The following is an 18,711-nucleotide window of genomic DNA, read 5'->3' as shown; positions in this document are numbered from 1 at the left end:
AAACAAGAAATGGAAGATCCCAAGTACTGCCGCTTCCATAGGTTTGTCAACCATCCTACAAGTGACTGCAACAAATTGAAGCACATTTTCCAGGAGAAGATCGACTCAGGGGAACTTCAACCAGGCATTGAAGGAGTATACAAATACCATCCTCCTATTAGAAGCTGTTGCATGCTTTCTGGGGACCCCGTCTACAAAACTGTGCAGTCAACCATGGAACATGTGTGTGAAATTCTCTTTTTCTCCAAGGCACAACGTCAAGATATTTTTGCCGCTCTAAATTGTGTTGTATCAGGAAAGCGACTACCTTCGATCGATGAAGCTTCCCCCAGACCTAAATCTCTTCTGGAAGACATGATTGGCATAAGCGGCTGGGGACTCTTAACCACTGCTTATCTTAGAGATGTCGAGTTGGGAAAAGCAATGATTAACGCAGAGACTACGAAGGGAAGTCCAGAAGCGCCATATCGTATATCCAGAGGCTCAAACGCACGAGTAAGTCTTCTCGAACAACCTCTTTTACAGTCTGTTAATCCTCATCTCATCAAGAACTGGGACTTGATCCAATCGTCAACCCAACTGCGACTAGGCGATGCGAAGAGGAAGCTGGTCCCTGTCAATATTTTATCAAATGTTTAGAAGAAGTCTCGATCGAGGATAAGAGGTCCAGAGGTCAAGTATCAGGAGCCTTACCTAGTTTCTGAAATTAAACAAGGTGACTATTGCAAACTCCTTGGTACTGACAACTAGGAGGATTAGCAATACACACTAGATAGCTCACGTCAGTTCCTGAAACATTATATTGACATTTCCCTAGTATTCCCTTGTTTTCATACAATACTTACAATTCATCCAAAATGTTTGCACCAATTTGCATTCATAGTTAAGATTTCAGTGAAACACCATTTCTTTCACAAAACAAAAACCTCTATTCTTCAAGAGCAGCCGCCTACCTGTTCAAAACCAAATCAAACCACAAAAGAACGTCTCGTCTTTCAAAAAAAACTAAAGGGAAAAGTGCCGGTAAGGAAATAAAGGCATTCAAGGGAAATCATTCAGCAACATTTCATCTTTTTTAGAGAAAACACTTTTAATACCCCGAAGAGTAGCCTGCTTTAACTTCAACTCCTGATACAGTTTTTCAAATTCCGATTTATGATTAATGAGATTCATGGAAGAAATCCTATCCGTTTCAGTTCGCAAATTTCGGATTTTGGAAATCCCTTCACATAACCAGGAAACATTAAAAATTCGAAGTCTACACACATGTCTTGAGGATACTTCCGATATTCGATCACTCATCCAGAAGCAGCATGCCTGATCATACTACACATTTGGTCATGGAAATGTGTCCATACTTCTTCAATATTCGGGCGTACAATTCAGCATACTTCGCTGACGCGTTGAACCCCCCAATTAACACGTGATTTACATTAGGAGCATCAAATTGAGGGTCGAGGGAGCAGTCACGTCCTCAAAATCGTCGGTTGCCTCCATTACCTCTCAGTTCTTCCTGCAACGTCATCCCGGATACATGTAAATCCAACAAGGGCGTTCATCTTCTCAAAGCATTAAAACTACGAAAGAAGTTGAGTAAGATTAGTTCAAAGCTATCTAGATAATTCAACCAGTCAAACAGAGCAAAACATGTACATACACGTACATCAGAAGAATTGAAGATCACTGTAGCTGCTCGAGCGCCACCTACAATCCTCTCTGACAGAACCTATTTCCCCTGGGGACTGCCTCCACCTTGCCTAGAGGATACCACTCATACGACCACCGAACAACTTAAAGTCAAGGCTTCTTGCAATCGAGCACAACGGAGTTCGGAAAATTTTGAAATTTACTGGAGAGGCTGGAGACAGAAATTACATATTCCAGAGAAGATCGATGGTACAACTTCTACACCCTCTGGTCCAGGAAGAAGAATCATCACGTGATTAAGATGAGTCCTAACAATCGTATAGGACACTTCGAAGAATTCATCATCCATATTGGGCGTGTCTTTGGAATCATTAATTTCCCTTGGCTTAGTAGCAGAAATATCCCCAGATTGCTTTGTTGTTGTTGATACTCGCTCTACCGCTGCTAACAAAGAAAGTCAATCACATCGAATTAAACATGGATATTGCACTCACATTAAGAATACGAAGAAGAGATGGACTTACCTTGCTGTTGTTTGGTGTACATGAAGATGGGTGGGTCTTGATGTTCGTGCAAAACAGGAAAGAGCATAAGCTCCCTTTACACCCGACGGAATTTTAAATCTGGAAAGGTTTTCTTCCTCTCGCTCATACGAACGGGATTTAGAGAATCTAGTTGAGCTCCAAAGACTTGACCGGACATGCCGCTTTCTTTTTCCTACCATTGATGAGCAAGAGCGGTAATTTGTTGGTCGCCCCTGATTGAAAGCTGCTTCACCAGTACGACTGCAAAGGAAGTTCAAACCGAGTGATATACCTTTGGTAACATCTATCTACTTCATCTTATTGGTTTTGTTTTTCGTCTGTCACCATCTAGTGCTTACCCCGCAACAATGTCACTGTTACGTGCTAAGCATGGGACTTAATGTTGATGGTGATTTTTAGTTTAGGGCGAAAATTGTAAAAGTCTATCTACCTGACCCGGAAGTAATAGACCTTGATATGTCTATGTTCCGCAAGGAATTTGAAGAATATATCAAAATCTGATGAGTGTCGATGCCGCTCTTCATATTGTATTGAAACTCAAGCTCCTAGATGAATTGTTCACTAGTATAGATCCTAATGAGTATTTAAGCTCCTAGTTGCATTATTCACTAATGAAATGGAGCCATTTAAAAGTGTTGAGTGCCTAAGCCTCTTCGCTCATATATGTATTGAGCAATTCAATATATTTATGTATATAAAATTTACTTAGAATGGTGCATGTAGCAATAATCCCAAATATTCTATAAATTTTATCTTGCACCAGCATTATTGACTAATGCATGGTCTGCCTAGTGTTTTCTTATGCTACATTCCCCAACCAAACTCTCAATATTGGCATGACATGACGATTAATGTTCACTCGCAACGGAGTAGCATGAATCTCCCGAAGTGTCAGTATTGAGACCTGCATGAAAACAACCACATAGGCTACACCACCCTCTGACAAAGACATTAGCACGTTCACACACCTTTTAATTAAAAGTTGGCGCGATCGAACGCGTTTAAATTCCTTAAAGAAAATCTGGACTGTTCACATCAGTCTCAAAAAATAATCACGGCCACACAACTTGGCCACACGATTTAACAAGCATAGCTTACTCCTAACAGAACTAGGGAATCACCGCAGTGACCATCGACGGGCCCACTAGTGCCCTTGTCGATCGAGTCCCATACCCTCAGCCACAAGCGCTTTGAACGCCGACCCCCAAATATGGGTGATCGCGCTGTACAAAATAGCTCGAACGAGCTGAGACTGTTAAGAAGAGTCTCAAAACACATCCCGACCGTCTAAATTTTCCAGCCTAGTTGGACGGCTTAGATCTTCCTACAAACGATTAAAGAAGTATCATAGTGATCATTGGCGTCCCCACTTTCCCCTTGAACAATCGACTTGCCGGTGGCAAGCCTATAGGGCGCTAAATCGATCGCCCAAACTTGAGCAAACGCGTTGTGAGCAAATCCCTAATTTGAGTTGCGGCGATACACAGCTGTCGCAGATCGATCATGACCGTCCAACTTTGCTGGCCTAGTTAGACGGCTTGGATCACATCTCGAGCAACCAAAGAAGTGCCAATGCGTTCACCGTTGGACAAACTTCTCCCTTGGTCTATCAACCTCTCCATGGCAAAACCGGAACATGCCAAATCGTTTTCCCAAAGTAGCTTGAACGCGCTGCTTTGAAAACCCTAAAATTGCGTTTGCGGCAACACCCTACTGTCGCAAATCAATCGCGACCATCCATCTTCGTCGGCCTAGTTGAACGGCTTAGATTCAATCTCAGGCGCCCCGAAGATGTCAGTGTGATCACCGTTGACCCACCTATATACATAGCTGACCGGCCTGTTTGAACAAGGGCTCGATGTCCCAGAACGCACGCTCAAAGAGGGGTTGGTTGGCAGTTTGAAATCCTAAAAATAATAATTAGCGGCAGCATTCAACTGCCGCAAATCATCTTGTCTGACCAACTTTGCTAGCTTGGTCGGACGGTTTAGATCGAATTCTAGGAAGCCAGGAGGATGACGCCATAATCACTGATCATCCCTCTTCCACAAATAGTGATCAACCAACTGATGGTGGGTCCCTAGAGCCACCAAACGATCACCCAAGAGTGGTCGATCATGCTGCTTCCTTTAAGACGTTCATCCGCGACTTATTCAATCGAGCTCTAAAACAACGATGCTTCATACACATCGATTAGTTTGAGTTGCTTAAAAGCGATGCTTCACATGCATCGAATACATACGTATTTTATATTGGCCTCATAAACAACTTAGTTGTTTCACCTAATAGCACCATGCTATTCTCCGCGGCAGGTCCCACGACTTGACCCACTTATTCGAGACATCAAACATGTCACAAACTGGGGGATGCTTACTAGGGTATTAGTCTGGCGGTTTACAGCGTGCGGCGTGCAACGCGTCTATTACGAGAACGTGACAGGAAAGACGGACGGTTAACAGTAGTGAGAGTGGTGGAAGAACGTGTGATCAGTTTTCCCTCATAACGGAAACACGATAATCACTAACTTGCGCACGAATCCACTTCTCCACTACTTCACTTCCTCCACTTCCTAAGAGATTAGGGTGCGCTTAATGACTTGTATAAATAGAATTTCAAATCTATTTCGAAAAACAGAACACAAGTGTTATCAACACAAGTATCCAGAAACCATTTTCTGATACACAAGTCATAAACATACACACCTTCATAATTCAACACTCTGATCTCAAACAGCTTCTCCGCTTCCCTCCCTAAGATCAACCCTTCTCCTTCACCTTGTGACCGAATTGAATCAGGAACATCCTGTAGATGGTGGATTTTTTACAAGGGCTAAAATCGTAAACCCATAACTGTATATGTTCCTGATTCAGCAATCAGACGAGTATTGAGGATCATGTCTCTTATCGAAAGCGTGAAAGCTCACGCCACGAGAATCTCTGACTGAGAATACTGTCTCTCATAGTATATGTAGATGTGTAGTCTCTCAACTGAGGCAACGGCATATCTCATGAATACTGAGCAATTCCAGTGATCACTTTTATATATAATTGCAAGATTAGACGGCTCCTAGACAGCTTGCCTGCTCGTATAGAGCAATAACGTCTTCAGGATGTAACAATATTTTCCCTGACTATACAAAAGATATATGACGCTTCAAAAAGCTCATATCCCTCAATTCTTGAATAATTAATGCTCCTAGACGATCGTACTAGTATAGAGCCATCAATTAATTATTCTTAAATCATTAGATTCGTTAACTGAATCCCTGGAAAATATTCAATGTTTTCATAATATTTCGTTACTTCAATTTATGGTTCTTCTCAACAGAACTCCATGGGTTAGTAATAAATATTCAACACACGGGCATCTGAGCACTATCAAATAAGCCCCGACCAAAATGGTGCAAGTGTATTCAACAATAATGAGCACCTGAACACACGAATGAGTATTTCAAAATACGACGAGACGATGAACCTATGCAAAATAGGAAAGAAAATAATAAATAATAAAATATTAAACAAGGCGCTAGGGACTGGGCCCACCGGCCAGCCGGCGGTGCCGTGACCAGTCCCACGCCCAGTTTTATATTTTATCATATTTTTGTTATTCTCTTTGATCTTATGAAAATCCTTTCATTAAATATCCTTCATTTTAAGGAAATTCCTCAGTTTCATGGTGTTTCCTTCGCATCAAGGAAATAATATAAAATTGGAAAAAATATCATGGGACCGTGTTTACTAGCCAACCGGCTATGCCTTGATCCTGGCCGGTCCCACACCTCATGATTCCTCATTATTTTATTATTATTTCCCTAATCTCATGAAAACTCCTTAATTTCATGGTATTTCCTTCAAACCATGAAAAATAATAAAAATTAGGAAAACTCGTGGGATCGGGCCCCAGCCGGCCGGTCATACCCTAGATGGTCCCACACGCCCCTTATTTTATTATTATTATTTTTATGTTTCCTTGATCCCATGGAATTCCTTGATTTCATGATATTTCCTTCCAATTATGAAAATTCCTTCAAATCATGGAAATAATACATAAAATTAGGGAAAACTCACGGGACTAGGCCCTAGCCGGACGACCATGCCCAAGCCGGTCCCACACCCTTATTTTATTATTATTTGTTTCCCTCATCTCATGGAAACTCCTTCACTTCAAGGAAACTCCTTAGTTTCAACAAACTCCTTGATTTCATGGTATTTTCATAAAATCATGAAAAATATAATAAAATTAGGGAAAATGCTATGGGACGGGCTTATTGGCCGGCCGGCCATGCCTTTGCCGTAGCCAGTCCCACACTCATGATTCCTTTATTTTATTATTATTTTCCTTCATCTCATGAAGTTTCCTCAATTCCAGCAAAAATCTCTGATTTCTTCATATTTTTCCAAATGATTGCTCAAATGCACATCAGAAAATATCAAAATTCTTAGGACTGAGACACGAATACTTTGATGACATGAGCATACTACCTTGACCGACCAAGGTTGGCTCTTTGGCTTGCAAGAGGCCGGTCCCATGTATTTTTATCATTTTAACCTAATTTGTTCATATTAGGTTCAAACTCTTCCAAACAACTTGGAATTCCATGAAACGATCGTCAGTTGATCCAGTGACCAGCCAGGACCGGTTTCATGACCCCTTGGTCGGCCCTCATCTCTTCAAAATTAATTAGGTTTTATCACCTAAGTCTCAGACGAGCATTATAATAAATGATTAAACCAGCATTTAATCATCATTTCATCAACAAATCAACAAGTCTTCAAGAGACCTTGGTATTTGCTCACTTGAGCATCTGGGCGCTACATGGTCGATCCATGACCCCATGTAGCCGGTCCTTCCTTCACTTCGTGGTTAATTTTCAACAAACCATCAATTGATCACCAATTGATCGAATTAGGGTTTTTGAGTTCCAAGGTTCATAATTCCAGATTCAAACGCTAATAATTTTACGATGATCTCATGGTCAACATTTTATTAATTATACTTGGTTCAGTTGCCAGAATTTAAATTAATATTTTATTTGGTCATGCTACCGATAATTCATCAAATGAGCAACATTCGCTCAGATGAGCAATATTTGCTCAAACCAAGGAATATTGGTTCAACTATCAATATTCAACAATTCATCGAGCAATATTTGCTCACGATAACTATCAACGTTTATTCATACATTATACCTCTGTCTCAACAGACATGTTCAATTCATGAGTCTCAGAACACTTTCAAATCATGTTTGACTCAACAATACAAGGACTCATCGTCCCATGAAGTCATGAAGTCAGCAACTGACTAACTAATCACGAGACATCAATCGTGTCACATGGGGGATATTAACTAGGGTTTTGGTCTGGCGGTCTACGACACGTGTGTTCATACACACGATGAGAATGTGAGCAAGTCGTGCAATCAGTTGAAGGAGTTAACAAAGTAGTGGATGAAAAATCGACCAAGTCTCCGCACGTTGAGCAACTGGTTTTAACACGATTTCCATTTCTCCACTCTTTGATTCCATCAACTGTCACACTTCATGGGATCATGGTGTTTATAATTCTAGCAATATAAATAAGTCTCTGAATGATGATTGAAAACAGGACAATCTTACGCCAAACAGACAACACGAGATCAACAACTCAACGTCTGAGCAATTACTCTTAACAGAGAAAAATTCAATCATTCAGAACTTATCTTATTTTCAGAATACACAACACACCTACAATCTTCGATTACCAGTGATCTCACACATTTATCATCTTCCCTCCTACAGATCGACCCATCCTCTCTTGTGACCGAATTTACTCTGGAACGACCATTGTCTTGGTTTAGGTCGGAGTACTACAGATTGATCTCTCGAATTCAAAGCACTCCCTTCTTGCAGTGCATCTGTGTGAGGTTTAACAGTTCGCTCAGTTCAAGGAGTTTTCTCTGCACGATCGTCTCCTCAATTCCGTAAAAACCAGCAACTCGTTTTTGCCCCATCTACACATCCATTTCTTGGTTTAGGCCAAAGTCTTACAGATTGATCTCTCGAACCTAAAAGCATTCCCGTGCAGTGCATTTGTTTAGGGTTTGAACTCGTTTCTCATCAACACACTCCAAATTACCAAAACCATCATAATCAGTTTTCACCCTCAAACAGGTTTGTAAACCGTGTGGCCAACCATAGTTTGACTAATCAAACGTGAGCGTTGGGCGCTAATTGGAGAAGGTCGATCGGCCATGCATGAAGAAGGGTTGCTGTCGTGCACGTCGACATCTTCTGGATCTCCTAAAATTAGATCTAAGCCCTCCGTTTCGGCCGGCGAAGATGAGCGATCATGATCAATTTGCGACAGTAACTCGCTGTCGCAAACACAAACTAGGGTTTCAATGCATCCGCGTCCACTCCAGTTCAATCGAACAAATCAGCATGCTATTGACTTCATACTGACAAGTCGATTGGTCGGGAATAATATTAGGTCGCCGGTGAACACACTGACACCTCTTTGATCGTCTGAAACGCGATCTAAGCCATCCAATTAGGCTGGCTAAGTTGGATGGTCATGATTGATTTGCGATAGTTATATACTGCCGCAACTCGAATTTAGGGTTTTAGAATAACACGTTTGCCCTGGTTTGGGTAAGCGATTCGATATACTCTTGACTTGCTACAAGCAAGTCGATCGAGCAGGAAAGAAGTTGGGCCGCCGATGAGTCCGCCAACACCTTTTTGATTGTTCCAGGAAAGATCTCAGCCGTCCAACAAGGCTGGAAAAGTTGGACGGTCATGATGTATTTAAGACTCTTTTTAACGGTCTTAGCCCATTTGATCTTGCGCGAAAACTCATCTTATAGTTGACGTTCGGAGCGCTTGGGAGTTAATTGAATAAGACTCGATCAACTAGGGCATTAGTGGACCCGCCAGTGGTCACTATGGTGATTTCCTAGTTCTGCTAGGATTGGTCTAGGCTTGCTGAAACACGCGGCCAAATAGTGTGGCCCTGATCGTTTCTAGGACTGATATTAACAGTCTAGATTTTCCTTAAGGAATTCAAGCGTGATCGAGCTAACTTAAAAGTGCGTCGATACGAGATTATCTTTGTCAGAGAGTGATGTAGCATGTGTGGGTATTTTCATGCAGATCTCAATACTGGCACTTCGGGAGATTCATGTTGCTCGGCTGAGAGTGAACACTTAATCGTCATGTCATGTCAATAATGAGAGTTCGGCTGAGAACATAGCATATGCAAATACTAGGCAAGTCATGCATTAGTTAATAATGCTGGTATAAAATAGAGTCACCGAATATTTGGGATTGCTACTACGCGCACCATTTTGAGTGAATTTCATATATATTGAATTGCTCAATGAACGAGGAGGTTTTTTGCACTCTTCACATTTCAAATAGCTCTACCCCTTGCAGGGTGATAGCGCATTAAATACTGGTTTTAAAATTTTAGCCCTGAACTAAAAACCACCATCAACAACTGGTTTTTCAAAATTGGATAGATATTCATTCTACTATTGTGAAAACTCACATGCAGACATTATTTTACCATGTATAATTGTCTACTTTCAACGATTGTTCAAAATCAAAACATTGATTTTACAAAAAATATATTTTAACCTGAAACTCACATAGAAAAACATATATATATATATATATATATATATATATATATATATGTATATATTTGGCTCCCTCGCGTGAGCATCCGTCTTTCAAGTGAGTATATTTTCAAAAATTTATGAAAGCTCACATATCGAAAATAAAAACTTTCATGAAAGCTCATGGACTACTAACAGACGCACGTCTATTAAAAAAAATCCCTTGTACGAGCATCCACCTTTGGAACGAGAGTTTGTTCCATTTTGTGAAATCTCACAGATCTAAAAAAAAATCGCTCTTATGTTAGGGATCATTGTTTGTTTCTTAAACTAATGAATGAACGCCTATTCCTAAAACAAAGATTTCTTCTTTTGGGCCTTGGCCCGCAAACGTTAAACCGACCAAAACAGGACTGATCGTCCAAATCAGCAGTGCTTCATCTCTCCGTACTCACGGGATGATGCTCTATCATACTATCAGGGTTCTTACATAAGCATTTGCTCGTACATGACACCATCGGAGCAAATCGAGGATTCTGAAAATAGCTTTGTAATACTGAGTTCAACTGCTTATCTCGTCGACTGGAAAAGCACCATCTAATGCTTATTGCGGAACATGACTGTCCTTCACTAAGAAGGGGAATTAATGTTGATGGTGGATTTTCAATAAAGGGCAAAATTGTAAAATCATGATACTGCATGTTGCTGACCCGGCTTCAGGAACACATGTGACGATTCATATCTTATGATCTGTGAACCGTTTCATGATCTATGATCGAGTTCCTCTCAGAGCCATGATGAATATATTTCTCGAAAGACCTCCCACTAGCTGAGCGTTCGATGCTGCGCATTTCATCATGAGCCTCTATGTACAATAACATGATTGAGTGGTCCTCCTACATAATTTTTTGTTGAGAGGGCTTAACGTCTTCAGGACGTCGACGACACTCGTTGTTCCATGACTACATGGAGAGACCCGCCTCTACATAGAAGAATGATTGGGCGGTCCTCCTACATAATTATTTGTTGAGAGGGAAAAAACGCCTTCAGGACGTCGGTGACACTCGTTGTTCCCTGACTATGTAGAGAGACCGTGTATAGATTCAGGCGGCTCTCCTACATAATTTTTTGTTGAGGGGGCTAAACGCCTTCAGGGAATTAACAACGCTGCACGTTGATTCCCTGACTATACACCTTTCAGAACGAGTATGATGCTTCACTATCTCATATCTCGATTCTACAATAGATTAATTCTACCGTTACATTCGCCACTGAATTCCTAGAAAATAATCTATTTTATCTCATTATTCCGATTTCGTGATCGAATCCACGGCTGATCTCATGGAATGGTAATAGATAATTTTATTACTCTGATTATATGGTCGAATTCACGATCCCATGGGATGGTAATGCTCATTTTATTATTCTGAATCCATGGTCGAATCCACGCCTGATCTAATGGATTGATAATAAATAACTACTCACCTTTATTACTCAGTTTCATGAATCATTCTCCACTGAATTTCATAAATTAGTAATAAATACTCAACAACCGGGTATCTGGACTATCATTGAGTAAGCCCCATAAAATGGTGTCAGTGTACTCAACAATGATGCACGAACGAGCACCCAAATGCACGAACGAGTATTCGAAAATATGGAAAAACGAGGAATCCTACACAAAATAGGAGAGAGAAAATAATAATAAAAATAAAAAAGAGGCGCCTAGGGACCGAGCCCACCGGTCGGCCGGCCATGCCGCCGTGGCGGGTCCCCCATGCCTCTTCCTTTTATTTTTCTTATTTTATTTATTTTCATGAACTCATGAAAACTCCTTCATTCAAGCAACTTTCCTTGTTTGAGAAAAACTCACGGTTCCTCCATATTTTCACGGTTTCATGAAAAATAATAAAATAAGGAAAGGTGTCGCGGACCGGGCTACCTAGCCGGTCGTCCATGCCCTAGCCGTGGCCGGTCCAACACCTTGCAATCCCTTATTTTCATAATTATTATTTCTCTCATCTCATGAAACTCCTCCGTTTGAGCAAAAATCATGGTTTCTTCATATTTTCTCAAATATTGCTCAAACCATGAAAAATCGAAAAACTCAAATGGTCACGTGACCGACTAGGCTACTCACGCCAAATATTAAAATATTATTATTTCAATATTTTCCAAATTTTGATCAAACAAGCAAAGTCCTACTTCTTCAATCGAGCGAAATCAAGAATTTCGGTCAAAGATCGAACTCTTCTGAAAATCTGAAATATTGCTCAAACGCACACCAGAAAATACCAAAACTCTCAGGACTGAGACACGGGCATGCTTCCTTGACCGACCAAGGATGTCCCTAAGGCTTGCAAGGGTCCGGTCCCACACATTCTTACAAATTTGACCTAATTTGCTCAATTGCTTATATTGGGTCCAAACTCTTTCCAACCAACTTGGAATTTTCTCAATCGACCATCAGCTGGTCCCACATAACTAAGGGCCGGTTCTATGCTCCCTTGGCCGGTCCCTCACTTCTCCATAATTAGGTTTTATCACCTAATGCTCAGATGAGCACTATTCTAATAAATGGTCAACACCAGCATTTGATCATTCTTTCACCAACTGGTCAACTGAGGACCCTGGTGCATGCTCACTTGAGCACTTGGGCACCACATGGTCTTCCATAATCCCATGTGGTTGGTCCCTCCCTCACTCATGACCTATTTTCAGCAATTCATCAATTGACGAACTATTGATCAAAAATTAGGGTTTTGCACAAACGCTCCACAAATCATCATTCTGAGCAAGTTCAAACACTGATAAATTTATGTTGATCCAACAATCAACATCTGGATTAATTATGTAGTCTGCCAATATTTTAATTAATATTTTATTGGTCACGTCACCAATAAATAATTCGTCGAATTGAGCAATACTTGCTCAGTTGCTCGAATATTGATCCAACTATCAATATTCAGTAATTTATCAAAATTGAGCAATACTTGCTCAGTTGCTTGAATATTGATCCAACTATCAATATTCAGTAATTTATCAGTAATTCGAATTGAGCAATACTTGCTCAGTTGCTCGAATATTGATCCAACTATCAATATTCAGTGATTCGTCGAATTGAGAAATACTTGCTCAATTGCTCGAATATTGATCCAACTATCAATATTCAGTAATTCATCGAATCGAACATTTGCTCAGACGAGCAATATCTAAGAATGTCCATGAATCATTGAGCATTCGATCACTCATTCTTGATTCAACAAAACTTAAACTCACTGTCTAATAAGTCAACGACTGACTAATCAAATACACGTCTAATTCGCATACTCCACGTTCGTGAGACATCAATCACGTCACATGGGGGGATATCAATTAGGGTTTTGGTCTGGCGGCCTACGGCATGTGGATTCATCCACGATGAGAAATATGAGTAAGTCGTGCAAACGGTTGAAGGAGTTAGCAAAATAGTGGGTGGACGGTTAACCAAGTCTCTGCACGACCTAGAACTGGTTTCACCATGATTTCTCACTTTCCCACTCTTTCATTCAAGAAACCGTCACACTTGCAGGGATCAAGGTGTTTATTCTGACAATATAAATAAGTCTCTGGATCCATGATTGAAACAAGACAATTTTTCGAGCCATCACTCTCAAAAATTCCATCAATCGACCAGAACTTACTTTGAACTCAACAGTTCACAGAAAACTTGCAGAAATCTTCAACACGTCCACAATCCTTGATCATCATTGATCCCATACAATTCTCAGCTTCCCTCCTACAGATCAACCCATCTCCCTCTTTGTGACCGAATTGACTCTGGAACAACCATTGACTTGGTTTAGGCCAAAGTCCTACAGATTGATCTCTCGAATCTAATCACTCCCGTTGCAGTGCATCTGTGTGAGGTTGAGCAGTTTTCTCGGTTGAGGAGTCTCGGCAACACGTCCGTCTCTTCAATTCCTTAAAAACTAGAAAATCGTTTTTCCCCATCTACACCTCCATGTGAAAACCATCTCAAATCAACTCACTGGTAGGAGTTTCGGATAGAAATATTGGAAATTTCCTACTAAAGATCTTCCCATGCACTTAAAGATTTTTGGTAAGTTTGGGATCCCAAACATTTGTCCATCCACTATTTAAAAATGCTCTATGGAGTCTAAAATTTTCAGAACTAGGCTGTTTTCTTGACTTGGAAATTCAAGGGCATATGCATCTGGTTGGATCACCCAACAAATGTCCACCATGACCCTTTATGACAATAAATTAGGTTTTACATGCTTCATCGAGAGGATTTATCGAGCCTTCATAATTGCTCCAACTGGTACTTATATTGGTGCTCCCTCTCCCATTCTCAAGACTACCTTCAATCGAATGAGAATGGACAACAACAAGAGAAAAAAAAATCATTATCCTCCTTCAGTCGGTACTTGTGATCCTATGTCCTTGGAATTTTTCCGCAAAATACTCAAGAATGTGCAAAAGGTAAAGAACAAGGTAAAAGGTGTGCAACAACAAATGTGTTTGCTTGCTATAAAATTTCCCGATATTAAGGATGATATGGAGAAGATTCAAGCCTCTTGGAATGAATGGGGAAGTGAAGATAATGCCTAGATCCTTTACTTTCGTTCTTTTGTTACTAAGTAACTCCTTATAAGGATTTATTCTAATTTTTTAAGGAGGATAACTAGAGTTTGAGGTAGCATATTATGTAATTATACTAGCTATTTCGAACAATATCATCTTGCATGTTTAAAGTTCATTTAATTAAATTTTATTTTGGAAGATGACTCGGAATATTTAATCTTTTATGGATTTTATGGATGCATTGCTTATTATGTGAGATTTGTTTTTTGCTATCATATTTCTGGTGATTCGAACAAATGTCTCATATGTTCTCATAGGTTAAGCTCTTAACGCTTTGTGTACGTCATTGGCTAAAAGAGGAGTAAACTATTTGAGAATTGCAATATGGATCTTCCCACGATTACACTTTTTGTGAATATATTGCATAGGAATCCGTAATATGGTATCTAGTAATCGGCTTTCCAACTTGAACGCGTAACTGCCAGGGAATAAGTTCGAGAACTTTAATCTTTACGTTCGTACATGAATAGAGAAAATATATTTTTGTGTTGAGTCATATAGCATAAATTGTCCTATTTTTTCGTAACTGGCGTAGAGAATAATTTTTGTCGATGATTATTTTTCTCACGAAATATTGTGTCTTAGTGCCTCTAACATTAAGGTCGTTATTTTTAACTTCTTTGTTTGTAATTGGCGAGAAGAGAGAAAAAATATTGGGATACAAATCTACTTTGTTCGTAACTGATGAGTAAATTTGTTATCCAATAAAATCCTTCTCTAAATATTATATAAAGGTCACTCATGTTTGTTCTTTCGGGAATGACATCGAAGGAGTGTGACTGTGAAACTGTAGGAGATAGTTGTACCTATATATCTTCTAGATGAAAACACTGATTATTTTTTTTGTGGAATCGTCTAAATAAAAGATGGTATGTGTTCTCTAGTCTTGATACTCTTTTGTTTAATTCATCATGATCCTTGTTTCGCCTTTGACAATTTTTTTGACAAAAAGGGGGATACTTATTAAGTAGTATCTTACTACAACATATGGATTTTCGGAGCATTATGTAATGGGGGTGGATTATAATATATAGTTTTCACCTATTATGTAAAATAAGTAAATATTGACTGGGGGGTGGGTGGGGGTGATAACACGGTTGTATTACTTTAAAATTGTGGTGTGATTAAACTTTGAGAAAGGTAACAATACTGTTAGAGCACTGCTCGGTCGAACTTTCATGCTTTGCTATCTCAAGCATGTTTGTCAATGTTAGTGATCAAAACTATAAGTCTTTATTTCTAGCCTATTTATAGATGTCTCGGACTAGGACATAGATTATGTAGTTGAGCTTAGACTGCACGAAGTTCATCATTTGAAGACGAAGAACTACTAAGGGGATCTTGTGGAACTTGATCGACAAAAGGTATGTGGAGACTGAAACTCATCTATCACTTGGAAAGTCTATTTCTAATCTATCTCCTATATTAAAACATAAGTCGTATTACGATATAGTTTTCTATATACACTTTTGAGATTTCGAGCTGAGTTTATCTCACTTACATATTTCTCGAAATATGTGTTGGCAAGCTTTCGCTTCGACCAAGTTCATCTTATATCATGTGAAAATTTCCGAGTAACATCTTACATGGTTTGTGTGATACAATCATTTGGTGTTGTCTTGGAATATTTCATAATGATTATTTCAATAACTTGAAAATTGCTTTGATGCTAATAGTGTGTGAAAACGGCTATTGTCATCCTCTAAGAAAGTTTCAATGATTGAAATAAGAGTTTAGAACACTTAACAATTATTGGATATATCATGTTGTGCACTCTTACACATATGTAATTGAAAATGCGGGGGTCTAACAACCACACCCAACAATTCGTTTGGCAATCTGAGAGGACTTACTCCAATACACTTTCTAGAGAATCAACTAGACAGTCAGACTCAATCTAGAATAAAGTGTATCAAAGAGTTTAATATCTCTAACTCTTAATTCAATCCGCAATCAGCAAATAAAAATCTACGAGCCCGATTGAATATAAGAGGAATTACTTGAAAGGTACCAAAGACCAATGTTCAAGTGTCAATCAATGTAAATCAACAACCAAAGGTTGGATATTCTAATTGATTGACCTTAACGCATAACCTGTGATATTTCAATTATATAACAAAATATAATGCGGAAAAGAAATAACACAGACACCAGAATTTTGTTAACGAGGAAACCGCAAATGCAGAAAAACCCCGGGACCTAGTCCAGTTTCAAAACCACACTCTATTAAGCCGCTATAGACACTAGCCTACTACCAATTAACTTCGGACTGGACTGTAGTTGAACCCTAATCAATCTCACACTGATTCAAGGTACAGTTTCTCCTTACGTCTCTGATCCCAGCAGGATACTACGCACTTGATTCCCTTAGCTGATCTCACCCACAACTAAGAGTTGCTACGACCCCAAAGTCGAAGACTTGATAAAAAAATCTGTCTCACATAGAAAAGTCTATAGGATTGAATAAATCTATCTCCCACAGAAATACCCAGGAGTTTTTGTTCCGTCTTTTGATAAATCAAGGTGAACAGGAACCAATTGATAAACCGGACTTATATTCCCGAAGAATAGCCTAGTATTATCAATCACCTCACAATAAACTTAATCGACTAGCGAAACAAGTTATTGTGGAATCACAAACGATGAGACGAAGGTGTTTGTGATTACTTTTCTATCTTGCCTATCGGAGATATAAATGTCAGGCCAATTTTACTGAATAATCCTTGAAGATTGAAGATAGGAGATCAAACGAAGACATTTGGAGCTTCATCAACAAGAGGTAGGTGAAGACTGTATTTACTCACATGAAAATTATCTATCTATTTATCTATCTATCTGTCTGTCTGATATAAAACTATGTCCTATGACTTCTAGTAAATTTAATGTTGTAAAGAAGAAATTTTGTGTCAAACTTGTCTTGTTAAATATCTTTAAATATGATTCAAGCAATGGATGTTCATAGGTCCTTAGCGTTCTTAGTTAAAAACAATTTATTTTTCAAGAAATTTTCGTGTTATATGAGTTATTTGGAAATTTCCAAGTAATGATATTTTATATCCATGGCATTTGGGAATGTTTCTAAAAATCAAAAGAGAGTTTCAAGAACTTACTGAAATCTAGACTCAGGGTAGGCACACGTACCTAGTACGTATACCATAGATATCTGAGGCTCCGGAATATAGGTAGGTACCTTAAGGGTTCTGGATTTGTGAATGGGTATCATGAAAAACCAAGTGTTATGTACACCGAGTACGCGTTTATTCGTTCCCTGAATTCACAAACTGGTCATAGGTACGCGTACCATTACGCATACCTTCCCAGTACGAATCATGCAGATGCTTATAGACTAATTTCTCAAATATGTTTAGCATTGCTACGAATATCATAAACACCTCTAAGATATCATTAATCACTAAAACACTTTATGTTGTGCATCATGATTTAAACCTTAAGTATTTAAATGAACAAGATATTGCTTATAAGTTCGAAATGCATATTTTCCAAGAACTACTATACATGGTTCCAGTACCCGGACCATGATGTATATTCTTATATGCAATTTCAAGACATATTTATATACACTCCTAACAAGAGTTTCATCTAAACAGAGAAAGGGTTTACTTGAATCTCAAGTTATCTTAGCTTGAATTCTAAGCAACCCTAAGTCTTAAAAATATATAAATAGAGAGACTCAAACAACCAGGAAAATAAATCCCAGACACTTTTATGTTCTGGTTGTTTGCTAGAGTCGTCCTCTGTTAACCTAGGTTTTCTCTGTGAAACATAATTAGGTGTACTACTTAAAGACTTCATCTATGGATTCGTGAAGCCAGATTCGACCATATTTACCTTGATAGTTGGTGTATCCTGATCTTGTTTATTTTTTTTGTCGAGGTTTTAGTAATCTATTTCAGGAACGAGATATTTAGAAATCACAAAGTTCCCTTCGTCTCAGACTTTGTGATTTCTCAAGATAGATATATAAAACGCTTCTTAATTGACCAGTTTAAGGTTGTTCTTGAGAGGTGGTTAATAATCCAGACTTCTTAGAAGCTGAGTGTAAGTGTTCCATATTTGTGAGGTTTACTAATTTTGTCTATTGGAAACAAATTTCTAAGCCTTGATCTATTCGATCGAAAGTGAAATCAAATAGGCTTATCTGTTATAGGCAGATTGGTATCAAATGTATTCACTTAGACTGAAGCAACTCTTAAGCTGAAAAGGACGTCATATAATGGAATCAATTGCTCTTACGAGGTTCAACAGACGTAAGGAG

Source organism: Papaver somniferum, chromosome 7 (assembly GCF_003573695.1).
Source record: "Papaver somniferum cultivar HN1 chromosome 7, ASM357369v1, whole genome shotgun sequence".
Lineage (NCBI taxonomy): Eukaryota > Viridiplantae > Streptophyta > Magnoliopsida > Ranunculales > Papaveraceae > Papaver > Papaver somniferum.
This window is presented reverse-complemented; position numbering follows the sequence as displayed.